This window comes from Limulus polyphemus, unplaced genomic scaffold (genome assembly GCF_000517525.1).
Source record: "Limulus polyphemus unplaced genomic scaffold, Limulus_polyphemus-2.1.2 Scaffold1441, whole genome shotgun sequence".
Classification (NCBI taxonomy): Eukaryota; Metazoa; Arthropoda; class Merostomata; order Xiphosura; family Limulidae; genus Limulus; species Limulus polyphemus.
This window is the reverse complement of record NW_013667051.1, coordinates 58,138-71,372: the sequence shown is the minus strand read 5'-3', so window position 1 is coordinate 71,372 and position 13,235 is coordinate 58,138.

The following is a 13,235-nucleotide window of genomic DNA, read 5'->3' as shown; positions in this document are numbered from 1 at the left end:
TTTAAATTTTCAAGCATTTTCTTTTTTTTTTTAAGGGAAATAATAGGCTACAAAACCAAATACTGAAACAAATAATGGTCCGTGAAGGCAGATGTTTATAATTCAAGTCGCCTGAAGTAACCAAGTCTACGTGCCTACCAATGTCTGCCTGAACTATAGAGATGTAAATTGTTAACGCGCGAACTTTCTGTGGTATTGATCTTCAGGCAATAAATCAAAAGTTTCACGCGTCAGAACATTTTACTCATGTTCAAAAAGTCTGGGGTTTTGTACAGACTTTTAAAAGCTGAAAATACAATCTAGGCGAATGTTAAATCTTACCATTATTGCCGTTGTTCCCTGACTTCAGGATGAATTCGAAGATTCTATTATTACGTGTACATATATATAATCCTAACTAGGATTTTATAGACAGATATATAAAAATAAAACACTCCTTGCCAGTTCAGTCAATCTCTTTTCTAATATGATACAACTGGGGTTCTTTGAAAGACTGATTTTCAAAAGTTCACTCTAATTTGACTTCCTGATTTTTTGTGCAACAATTATCTAAGGCAAAATGTGTCACGATTGTAGTAAATTCCAAATAACAAATGTGTCACAACTATCTGAAATTTTAATAAAACTAGTAACTAATGTGTCGTGACTGTCGGAAATTTTAATTAATTAGTAACTGATGTATCACAACTATCGGAAACTTTAATAAAACTAATAACTGATGTGTTACAACTATCCGAAATTTTAATAAAACTAGTAACTGATGTGTCACAACTATCCGAAACTTTAATAAAACTAGTAACTGATGTGTCACAACTATCCGAAACTTTAATAAAAGTAGTAACTAATGTGTCACAACTATCCGAAACTTTAATAAAACTAGTAACTGATGTGTCACAACTATCCGAAACTTTAATAAAACTAGTAACTGATGTGTTACAACTATCCGAAACTTTAATAAAACTAGTAACTGATGTGTCACAACTATCCGAAATTTTAATAAACTAGTAACTAATGTGTCGTGATTATCGGAAATTTTAATAAAACTAGTAACTTAATAAAAAAACAGTAAATAGATGAACAATTCAAACAAATCGTTATCTTACTTTATTTACCGTTGCTTGCATATGGAGTTTGCATATTTAAATATTCAATTTATGTATGAAACTTACCAGTTCTTGCTTTCATTGCAAATATGAGTTCATGTCTTAGTTTTAGCAACTGTGCTTACTATCCCAAAACCATTTAACCATTTTCTAATCTGTTCAGAATTTTCTTTATTGTAAAGGGCTCTCTGTTCTCTGCCCACCGCGGGTATCAAAATCCGATTTATTGCATCATAAGCCCTCGGTCTTACCGCTGAGCCAGCAAATGGGAGGGCACTATTGATGTACTAACTGCTTGTAGGTCCATGAATTTGTTGGTTACGGTGTCGCTAATAGTATACAAACGAATGTAAACAAAAGTATCATTAATATTTCAATTAACCCCACTAATTATTGCTGCTATTCTAATGTCCTTCACACGGAGAATGAATGATTTCACCCAATTTGTCTTGCCCTTTTCTTTATACGCAGTGTATAAACAGACAAAAAAAGACCCAATAAATTACTTATTAAGTTGCAGCGGTATAAGAAAATCTCATGTAGTGAACGCTATGAAAATAAGTTCGTTGTTTAAAAGTTAATTATGCTGTTAAATTTTCGCTACAAAGAAATTAGGCTAGAATTACACGAGCGCCATCAACTGATAAAGTAAGTCCAACCTACATAAAAACTAATACTACATTAAAACTGTAGGATTGATAGATTAACAAGAAGAACATTTGTTTGATAAGTGATGGGATTTTCATTGAAAGTTGAGAAAACACGGATAATTACACGGCCAGTTGATAAGGTATTATAGTAATTGCATCTAGCTACGAAGAATAAAATAAAAAATAAGGTACCTTGTTAGAAAGAGAGAGAGAGGCGATGTTCTTATCACTATCCATTTACCACTACTGATTTGGTGTCGACGTAAATAAAGCCAGAGCCAAAACTCTTGGGCTCGCACACGTCACTGTTAATATTGTATATTTATAACAAAATGCTATTGTTGTATATTAACTAAACAAGTTGTTGAGAATAACTTATGTGTCTAACCTTGTGGCCATATTCTTAACTATTCTTAGAAGGAATGTAAGACTGACAGACAGTAACGGAGGTCATGATTAAGATTGGTAACTAGATGTCGTTAAAATGATGGATTTAATAATAGTTTCATTTAAAGATGCTTTAAAATTATCTAATACATTTCGTTTACGTCTGTACAATTTCTAGAATTTTTCTTGTATAGGTGAAATTAGTGTTATACAGGAAGAAAAATATGTTAAGATTTTAGTGTTTTGTTGGTTGGTTTGTTTTAGCGTAAAGCCATCGCAGGGAATCAAATCCAAATTATAGAGTTGTAAGTCCGTAAACTTGCAACTGACCCACTGGAGGGGAATTCCTCCCCTAAGGTCCAGAATAAGTGATACCAAGAATGTTAATGAATAGAACTTCTTGCTGTATAAATTTTGTTTGTGATTTTTCAAAAGTATTGTAACAGAATGCAAGTCAAATGTATAAAATTGGCTTTGATCTCATCTATATAATCACTATTGATTTCCAAATTACTTTTTTCTGGCTCTAATATATATATAATTAACTTATACTATTCGTCAAAAGTTCTTCTTGATTAGCAGGTTCTAGACATTAAAAAATTTAGCAAAATATTATCAGTCAGAATGTACTAAAAACTACCAACTTGGACACTGTAAAGGTAATACTTCGTAAGTACTAATAAAATTCTCTCATAATCTCATTCACAATCTTGGTGTACTAATACTGTCAACAATGTCATAATCTCAAATGAACTTGGCATATTAATACACCAAGGTCACTGACGATAATATGACATATTGTTGACAGTATTAGTGATATTAACAATATGTCATTTTCTGATGAGTAGCTTTGGTGCACTAATACTGTCAACAATATGTCATATTATCGTCAGTGACACTGGTGTATTAATGATATTAACAATATGTCATTTTCTGATGAGTAGCTTTGGTGCACTAATACTGTCAACAATATGTCATATTATCGTCAGTTACCTTGGTGTATTAATGATATTAACAATATGTCATTTTCTGATGAGTAGCTTTGGTGCACTAATACTGTCATTGATTTGCCATAATTTTGCTAATCACCTTGATTCTTGGCTTTGGCGTTCTTTCAACTCAGTGACCTTGGCCTCTTTATGATTATTGACCACTATTTTTATCAAGTTTGAGGCGTCTAAAAGTTATTAATCTTACAAAATAAATAAAAATTGGGAATTTAAAAATCTGTAACTAGAGTAAGGAAAGTACTGTAAAAGTAAGGAAACAATGATAAAGATACTGTAGACATTATTTACTCAAACTACAACCTTTATTTTGGCTTCATGCTACTACCTAGAATTACGTTTGGTGGAGCCAAAATATGGATTTGTATTTTGAGTAAATAATGTCTACAGTATCTTCAGCCTTGTTTCCTTAATTTTTCTATGATCCCTATTTGCAGGTTTTTAAATTCCCAATTCTTTAATTGTCTTTTTGCTGGCTTTTTTATGCTCAACTATGGATAAATGATTACCTGATATGGCAGCTAACTTTATATATTGTAATGATAACAAACATAGCTAGTAACTAGCAGATACGGTTCATGATGATTTACTGTAGCTATTGACTATTTGATCGTATTAGTTCGAGATGTAAAATATTAAGCTGCAGCTGGAGATTGTCATGGAGATTTGTTTGTGAATATAGTGATCATTTATAGTTTCCGTGTAACTAAATTATCTATATATAATGCAAAGCAATGGGCAAATATATATGCCTAGACAAAGACAGAATTCCCACTAAGCGCGTATAAACTTTTACCAGTAGAAAAGTAGCCTTTTCAAATAAACCATCACTTTAAATAAATCTTCGTGTATTTTAAAATAATTATTGTACGAATGTGTGTAATAAAATTTAATATTATGTGTACTGATTTCTTTAACTCCTTCACTTCGTACATAATATAGGGGTTGGCACCCTAAAGACACCGATTGTATAGTGTACAGAGCATTGAATATCTACATGTTACAGTCATCTAATGTTTCACCCTGTACTTAAGTTTTAGAAAGGAACACCAGATGTGGGTAAGAAAGCTAACATCAAGGGGTAATGATAACATCGTTGATACTAGAATTATGATCTTTTTTTTTAACTTATCTATAACATAGAAGAAACAAATCGACTTTTCATTACCCCTATGACCTTTGCAGTACCTTATTTAGAATTCTACAAAAAAAAAATTGGGTGCAATATACCAAGCCGTTTTTGTTGTAGGCAGACAAGAAAATAATTACAAGAAGAATTACAAACTGGCCGTTTTGAGCATATTTTCTTTTCCTTGTCAGTTTAATATGCGATCTTTTAGGTGCATTTTGATATGTGTACACCCTTAGCAGTCAATATTAAAGGTTATAAAGTGTTGTTTGAACTGAATCTTTATTGTTCAAGGGTTTTGTGCAATTCCTTGCGATCTCTATTATGAACCACAATAGTGGTTCATGATAAACACACATGCCAACAAACTGACTCAACCAGGTGCGCTGTTTAGGCGAAGAAACGCTGGGTAAAAATAACCCATTTACGAAGTGATCAGAAAAAGAAAAGTTGAATAACACTTCGTTCACCATAACGTATAATAATCGATCGCCATTAGCTGTTGTAAAAAAAAAAGAACAATAAATAAATAAACGTTAGGCGTTCAGTAAAAGAGTATGAAAAGAATGGAAGTTTTTGTTTTCACTGTTTTATCGTTCAGATGGTGCCTTACAGGCGAATCTTCTACTGTGTTGTTCTGACTCCATCAACATAAACCTAATATATTCACCAACCAGCAAAAGCCGTTAAGTTATGACAGAAAGTTATCACTGATGCAATTTTACTACAGCATGTAGCACTTAGGCCTAGATCAAGTTGTCTCTTCCATTAAAAAGTTATAAGCGAAGCCAACCGTGGGAAGCTTAATGACCACGCAGAATTGTTTTATTGTCATTGCTTTTCATATTCAGTACCAGCTGTTCTAAGCTTACAAGAGGCTGGCGTTTTTCTCAAGAATCGTTTTTTGATATTTTATTATTTCATCCCTAATTTTTCACTATTTCTAAGATACGTAGTTCAAATCAGTCTAATTGAACTCCACTGCTATGGTTATTGATTTTCGGAATATTGCATTAAAAAAGTATGTTTTACTATATTTTGAAATTCGTTTTAGTTTTCTTAAAACATTTTGTAACTTCTTTGTTTTATATTTGCAACCAAAAACGTATATATATATATATACATTTTTAAGTTGACGTTATCTTCAGTGGTTTCTAACTATTTAGCTCCCCAGTGGCACAGCGGTATGTCTGCGGACTTATAACGCTAGAAACCGGGTTTCGATGCCCGTGGTGGCCACAGCTAGCCCATTGTTTAGCTTTCTGCTTAACTTCAAACAAACTTTGTGGCTAAAGAACATTTTAATGTGACTTGATATAATCTAGGCCACCGTATTATAAAATGCAATATATTTTATTACGAAAATATATGTGTTTTCACACTAAACGTAATATCTAACGTAATATATTTGTAGCTACACAATGGGCTACTTGTGATGTGCACAACACAGGTATAGAAACCAGGTTTTTAGCAAACTTACTGCTGTGCCACTGTGGGGCACCAGAAGGAAGAAGGCCAGTCACCAGAACTTATCTTCCAACATCCACGCTAAGGGATTAATTGTCACTCTTATAAAGCATCCATAACTTAAAGTGCAGGAAATAGTTTGTGGAACCGCATGTATTCAAACCCAGCTCAGAAAATCAGAGTCTACTTCAGGGCGAACTCACGCTCGGTACTAAAGAAAAATAAAACACGTAAATAATTAATACCGAAGAAAAATATAATACACGTGGTTTATAAGATTTTCTATAATACGTTTTAATGTTACTTTAATTATAATGTACAAAAACAACAATATAAAAACTTTGAAGTAGCCTCATAGAATATAAACACCTTCATCACAGCCTTGTCATCTTGATACAACTTGATTCTTGGAGTAAATTAGATACTTTGAACACCATTAAACAAAAAGAAGCGTTAGAAAAACAACGACTTTAAAATTTGTTAAACTTAGTCTGATCCAGTACCTTTAACCTTTGACCGACTATATTTTTACCATAACCTTGTAACCTTAAAATTACTTGACCTTTGACCTACTTTCAACTTCCTACAAGAAAGTAACATACGAGCCGTTGGGTTTGAAAAATGGGATCTCACCTACGTAATATCTTTGCCTTTTCACTAAATTGTCTTCACAAACATTGTAATCTTGAAAATAATTCGACTTTTTTTTTACTTATATAAAAAATTTTGGAGCTTGTATAAACGAAAGAACAGCAAAGGATAAATTTTTTTTTTTTTTAATTTTAAAGAAAAATGTAGAGTTTGTACTGGAAAGCTTTTTAATAGATTAAAATAAACAGAAATTCGTAGACTACTCGCCGATACCAAAAATACAGTCCAAAAACAAAACACAACGAATCTAGATTTTGCTGTAAAAAAAATTAGATGTTAAGCTTTTCGGTTAAGCTAATGGGGGACGCGAAGAGTCTGCTTATATTTCACACAGAAGTCGTTAAAGAAGGACATTTACAAGGACGTATAGAGTCACATTTGACGATATATTTACACTGTTACTGAAATAATCCGGTAGGGGTAGCGTATTATCCTCAAACAAGTAACTGATAGTATAGTTTAACATTGTGGAACTGAATATCCAGTGAACCTTCGAAAAAAAAACGGGTTCATAAATGAACTAAAAATATGTAATAAAAACAAATGCAACTTTGATACGATTACAAGAAAATTCGCCATTTTTAAAATTTCATAAAGGTGTGCAGAAGATTATGATTTTAGTATTTATATTTGTCTGTCTGTCTGAATTCACTGACACTATATTACTGGTTAACATAGTTTCTACGTCACAGATGTTTGAGTGTCCCATAATGAGGTGTGAATGTGTCTGGATGTTGTTTTGCCCCCAATAGGTGGTCCTTGGACCACATCAAGCCTTCGAAAACCTGACTCGTGGACCGCATTATGATCAAATAGTGTTAATCATTATAATACCAAAATGGCAAGAAACTTTTATTTGGGGAATGGTGTATTTCCCCCTCCCCACCCCCAACAAATTCGGGCCCGGCCCTTCGCTTCATGGTCGTCACCTGATGTGGCTCAATGTGTGAAAAATGATTAGGGCTCACTGGGCTATTTGATGACCTTGACCCGCATTGAAAGTCACATTCTTGAAATCCTCTCTTCTTTATATATATCGTTAAAGAAATAAATTTCTTACAATTTTTTAACGAGCTCATATGGCGTTAGTTACTTTTATACTCGACCAAACTAACAGCAAAAAATTGTGTCAATATTCACAAAAAAAGGTTAAAGAATACCATTTCAAGCTGGAATTAAAAAGGCATGTGAATTATATCACGTGGTCGCTTTGTTTCAGACGAAACGCTAGGTTCTCTGTATTTTTTGCATTGTTAATTAACAATACTATAATATTAGTATTAGAACACATTCGTCAAGCTAGGTTCTCTGTATTTTTTGCATTGTTAATTAACAATACTATAATATTAGTATTAGAACACATTCGTCAAGCTAGGTTCTCTGTATTTTTTGCATTGTTAATTAACAATACTATAATATTAGTATTAGAACACATTCGTCAAGCTCCAGTGTTTTTTTTATTTGCAATATAGTCGTACGCTCATGGATTTCTTCAATTATAACCCCCTGGTGGATTAGCGGAAAACCTGAGGACTTGTGATACAACAAAAATTGGGTTTCGATATCCTCAGTGGGCACAGCTCAAATTGTCCCTTATATGTGTAGGTTTGTGCTTAATAACAACCAAAATAATATTTTATTATTATAACAACAGGTAATCGTGAATACTCAGAACTTTCTTTGTTTTTGTTTTTATAGTTTTTCTAATGTATAGCAAAGAAATAAATGTCAGTATTTTTGCATTCGAAATTTAATATGATTCTTTTTCAGTAATGACTTCTTTCTTGCCACTCGCCCATACAAATCAGCTTTGTGTAGGGATCGGCATATTGTCGATGTATGAACAGTGACTCCCATCTCAGACATGGAACTTTGTAAATCTTCACTGTGACATCCCTAACCAGTTCCCTGCTTGCCCGCCTGCTTAGTTTGGAAGAGCAATCTGAGCTAGGTAGTGACTTGGTAGTATGAAGCACATTCACTTCTTAATGATGGACTTCACTGTAATCAAAGGGATAATCAGTGACTTTGAAATTTTCTTGTAACCTTCTCCTGTTCTTTGCTTCTCCACCACTTTATCCCTGACTTGTTTGGAAAGCTCCTTGGTCTTCATGGTTGGTTTGTGGTATCACTATGTGAGTTGTGGTTTCAACAGATGCATTTACTCTGAAGTCAAATTAAACCACTTTGATTACACACAGACAGAGACAATTACACTAATTTTGTGACCTTTCAAACTAGTATTTTTGCACCTGAACTAATTTAGGGTTACCGTAGCAAAGGGATTGAATACTTATGAAAATGAGAATATTCTAATTTTCTTTGAAAATATAACTTACTTACATAATATCATCATTTTTTTAGCTTTCTTAGTTTGAAGTATATTGTGTAAATTCTAAATATAAAGTCCCATTTGAAAGTTTATTGACTGTAAACTCAGACGGCAATAAAATGTGGAAACTTTGCAGGGGAATTAATACTTTTTCAAAGCACCGTATTTCAACTTACCGAGTTGTGTAAGATCATAGTTCAATTTACAGGTTTGTGTAAGGTCATAGTTCAGCTTAAGATCACGTGAGTTATATATTTTTAAGACAGTATTATAAATCCTCAAATAACAAGGTATATTAAAGTTAATTTTAACGTTACCATTTTACCCTACTTCTCTTTCAATATCAGATATAATATAAATGAGAGACACCTAGTGTACATTTTTAATCTAATAGATATCGCGTCAGGTGGAAAAGTCATTTCTAATATAAAATTAATTATCTTATATATTTATCTATACGTGTATATATATTAAAATGGATTTGTTGGAACTTCATTAAAATTATCATTATTAAAGTCAGTCATTTTTGATTTGTTTGTTTTAGCGCAAAACCACACAATGAGCGGGTCTGCAATCTCTTCACCAGGAGAGATCGAGCCCCAGATTTTTGCCTTGTAAATGCGTAAACTTACCGCTGGCTCACTAGAGAACAGATGCAATTATAACGAGGTCCTGTCAGTGATATTCATGTAAGAAAATTGGGCAGTACCTTTTTCATCCGAGCCAATAAAGCACGCTTTAACAAAACGTCCGAAAATCAACCCCAATTAATTGTGCGTAGTATTGGTACAAAGTCATGAATTCTGCTGATATGCCTTATCAATGAGTTCCTGTAAAATTCATAATATATCTTGTGATATCAATATACCAATATTTGTTCAGTTTGTAATAACAGTTTTTGTTCATATTGTAATAACGTTTCGTTTAATTGTGCGAAAACTATATCTTGGGTATTCTTTTAAAGCAGTATTTAGCTTAATTTACAATAATATTAATGAAATTATTTGTCCAATTTTCGATAACATTGTTGTTACTTTGTTATGAAATCAATAACAAATGACTATTATTCACTTTTGTATGTGGCTATTACGCGTAAGTATAGTTCAACATTTGATCGATATGCTATTTAAAATGTCTCTTTTTATAATGCCATTGACCCTTGTGATTTACATATGATATACTTAGCACAACATGTACAGTAATTTCACAAATTAATGGATACACCGCACATAACTAATCTACTAAACAACATTTATTTAGCGATGTTTTGGCCATAAACCTATATCAATCAACTCCAATACACTGTTTGTTTGTTTGTTTTGAATTTCGCGCAAAGCTACACAAGGGCTATCTGTGCTAGCCGTCTCTAATTTAGCAGTGTAAGACTAGAGGGAAGGCAGCTAGTCATCACCACCCACCGCCAACTCTTGCGCTACTCTTTTACCAGCTACTCTTTTACCAACGAATAGTGGGATTGACCGTCACATTATAATGTCCCCATGGCTGAAAGGGCGAGCATATTTGGTGGGACGGGATTCGAACCCTGACCCTCAGATTGCGAGTCGATTGCCCTAACCACCTGGCCATGCCGGGTCCCAATACACTGTGATATTCTGCGCAAAAACGTTGTAACGTTCAGCACTCTTTCGTTATTGCAAGTGTGCGTGTGTGAAGAGGGATAGCATAATTTAGAGTTGTTGCAGTGGCGTAGGAAACGGGGGTCCTGGCCCCCTTTTCAATCTGTCCCAGTAAAATTTTATCAAAATCAGGAAAATTGCCCTCAGGAAAAGTAGGGGAATGCATAAAATTTAATACAGAATCAAACAGCCGTAGTGGGTGCGATTGTGGCGCACATTCCTTTGCATCGTTCTGTCAAATAAACCTTGTCCCCCCTCCCACCTTTAATTTGCTTCCTAAACCTCTGTGTTGTAAAGGTAAAGTGAATTTCCACAAAATAACAATTTGATCTTTGCACTCGCTTGATATAGGCTAAATAAATATTAGAGTAGATGAGAGCAGTGCTAAGAGTAAATTATGTATGAATCCTTCGCCATAAGAAAAATATATTCGTCGAATGAAGTTTTATACTTAATTATGTTGTTACTTCGCTTTTTTACTCTTTTTCAATAATGTTACTCCATAAGAAATAACGGATAATTTGTCATTTAATAAACTATAATATAAAGTTGATTCGTTGAGATTTAAATCTATCATATTGTTGTATAAATAGTAGCGTGTAAACAATGATTAATTTTCCTAGTTTATAACATATAAGCTTTCGAAATTTTATTTTATTTTTATATTTAGCCTGATCTTTAGGAAGAAAACACAGTGTTTATGTTTCTACAAAAGGCACACAAGTCGAGTGACAACCGCAGCCGATATAAAGTCGCGGTGGAACGGAATGTATCAGAACTACATGTTGACATTGTTTGGCGTTACGTAAGTAGTGTGATGCCACTGAAAAGTGATCGTTTTTGGAAGGTATATAACAATCCTTTTCGACACAAATTATTCATACACTCATATCATAAATATTTCTCAGATAGAGGGTTTAGAATTTTCAAAATAAGGAATATGGATCAACTTCGGGTACCAGGACCACCCAGAAAGTGGTTTGTTTTTCGTTAAGCACGAAGCTACACCATGGGCTATCTGTGCACTGCCTAAACGAGTATCGAAACCCGAATTTCAACGTTGTGAGGATACAGGGTAAGCGCTGAGTCACTGGGAGAGCAACCATAAAGTGTTTGTTTGTTTTGAATTTCGCGCAAAACTACACGAGGACTATCTAGCCGTCCCTAATTTAGCAGTGTAAGACTAGAGGGAAGGCAGCTAGTCATCACCACCCACCGCCAACTCTTGGGCTATTCTTTTACCAACGAATAGTAGGATTGACCGTCATATTATAACGCCCCCACGGCTAAAAGGGGCGAGCATGTTCGGTGTGACGGGGATTCGAACCCGCGAACCTCAGATTGCGAGTCGAGCGCTCTAACCACCTGGCCATGTCGGGCACCATAAAGTGATCTACGACAAGTTGAATCCCAGACTTTATAAGCAAAGTGCGAAGTTTTGAAACAGTTGAGAATTTATTAACACAAAGATCAAAGGCAAAAGCCGCCTATTTGCCCCAGGCAACAGCATGCAATATAATTAAGAATAATCTCCGTTTGGAAAAAAGACGCAACTTGCTTCCACGATATATTTGTTCAACTGATGCATACTTCAAGCAACTGGAGAATGAAACGGGTACTCGTGCTATTCCATACCAAGACATACCGGTCAAGTCGCCAGCCGCAGAGCTTATGAATTTTTTGTGCGATCAGACTGTTGATCACCCTAGTGGCACAACGGCAAGTCTGCGGAATTCTAATTTTAAAAACTGCGTTATTTCTAGGTGCAAAACTACTCGATGCTGTACATACATACATATATATGTATATATTCATATTCATTTACACTGAAATTTAGTATGACAGTCATTTTTCTGAAGGATTTTTCTTTAGTTTGTTTCAATGTAAATGGGCTATCTGCGCTCTGTGCAACGCAGAAATCGATCCTTCACGTTTTAACGTTGTAAGTCCATAAATTTACCGCTGGCCGACTAGGGGGATATTTGACGAGGGAAGACCACTATTTAAATGTTTTTTCTACTATAGCGAGACTAGTTATTTGCGTGTTTTTTTTTTAATTCCACTTACACTTACTTTTACGAAGGAAGACTAGTATTTAATTTTTTTCTACTATAGCGAGACTAGTTATTTACGTGTTTTTAATGAAGGTTCCAGTCTTAATTTTTTTTTCGTTTCATTCCACTTACACTTACTTTTACGAAGGAAGACCAGCGTTTTTTTAAAGACTACTGGTTGTTCGTGTGTTCTTAACGAACGACTTTAGTTTTTGTTGTTTCTAGATGAAAAAATACTCGGTGCTATACGCATATTTATTTATTCATTTACTGCCCCCCAGTGGCACAGCGGTATGTCTGCGGACTTACAACGCTAGCAACCGGGTTTCGATACCCGTGGTGGGCAGAGCACAGATAGCCCTTGTGTAGCTTTGTGCATAATTAAAAACAAAACAATATTCAATTAAAATTAGCAAGTGAGTGATCGAAAAAAGCGTTATGTTAACTAATTGTATATATTTTTTCAGTATATTTTTTATGAACGAAATTGAGGTTCAGTAGAACATAAACTCTTGTGGAAGTGGGATCATTAAATTATACCTCTCATCAACAATTAGAAACTTTGTTGTTCAACTGAGTTCGCTGTTAACTTTTGTTCAATCGAAAACTCATTGCATAATACTGCTTGCTAAAAATTACATTTCAAAATTACACTAACTCAAATTTCAAAATTACGTTAATTCTTTGGCGGAAGTACAAGAAAAAGTTTGTTTGTTTATTGAATTTCACGCAAAGCTACACGAGGGCTATCTGCGCTAGCCATCCCTAATTTAGCAGTGTAAGACTAGAGGGAGAGCAGATAGTCATAACCACCCACC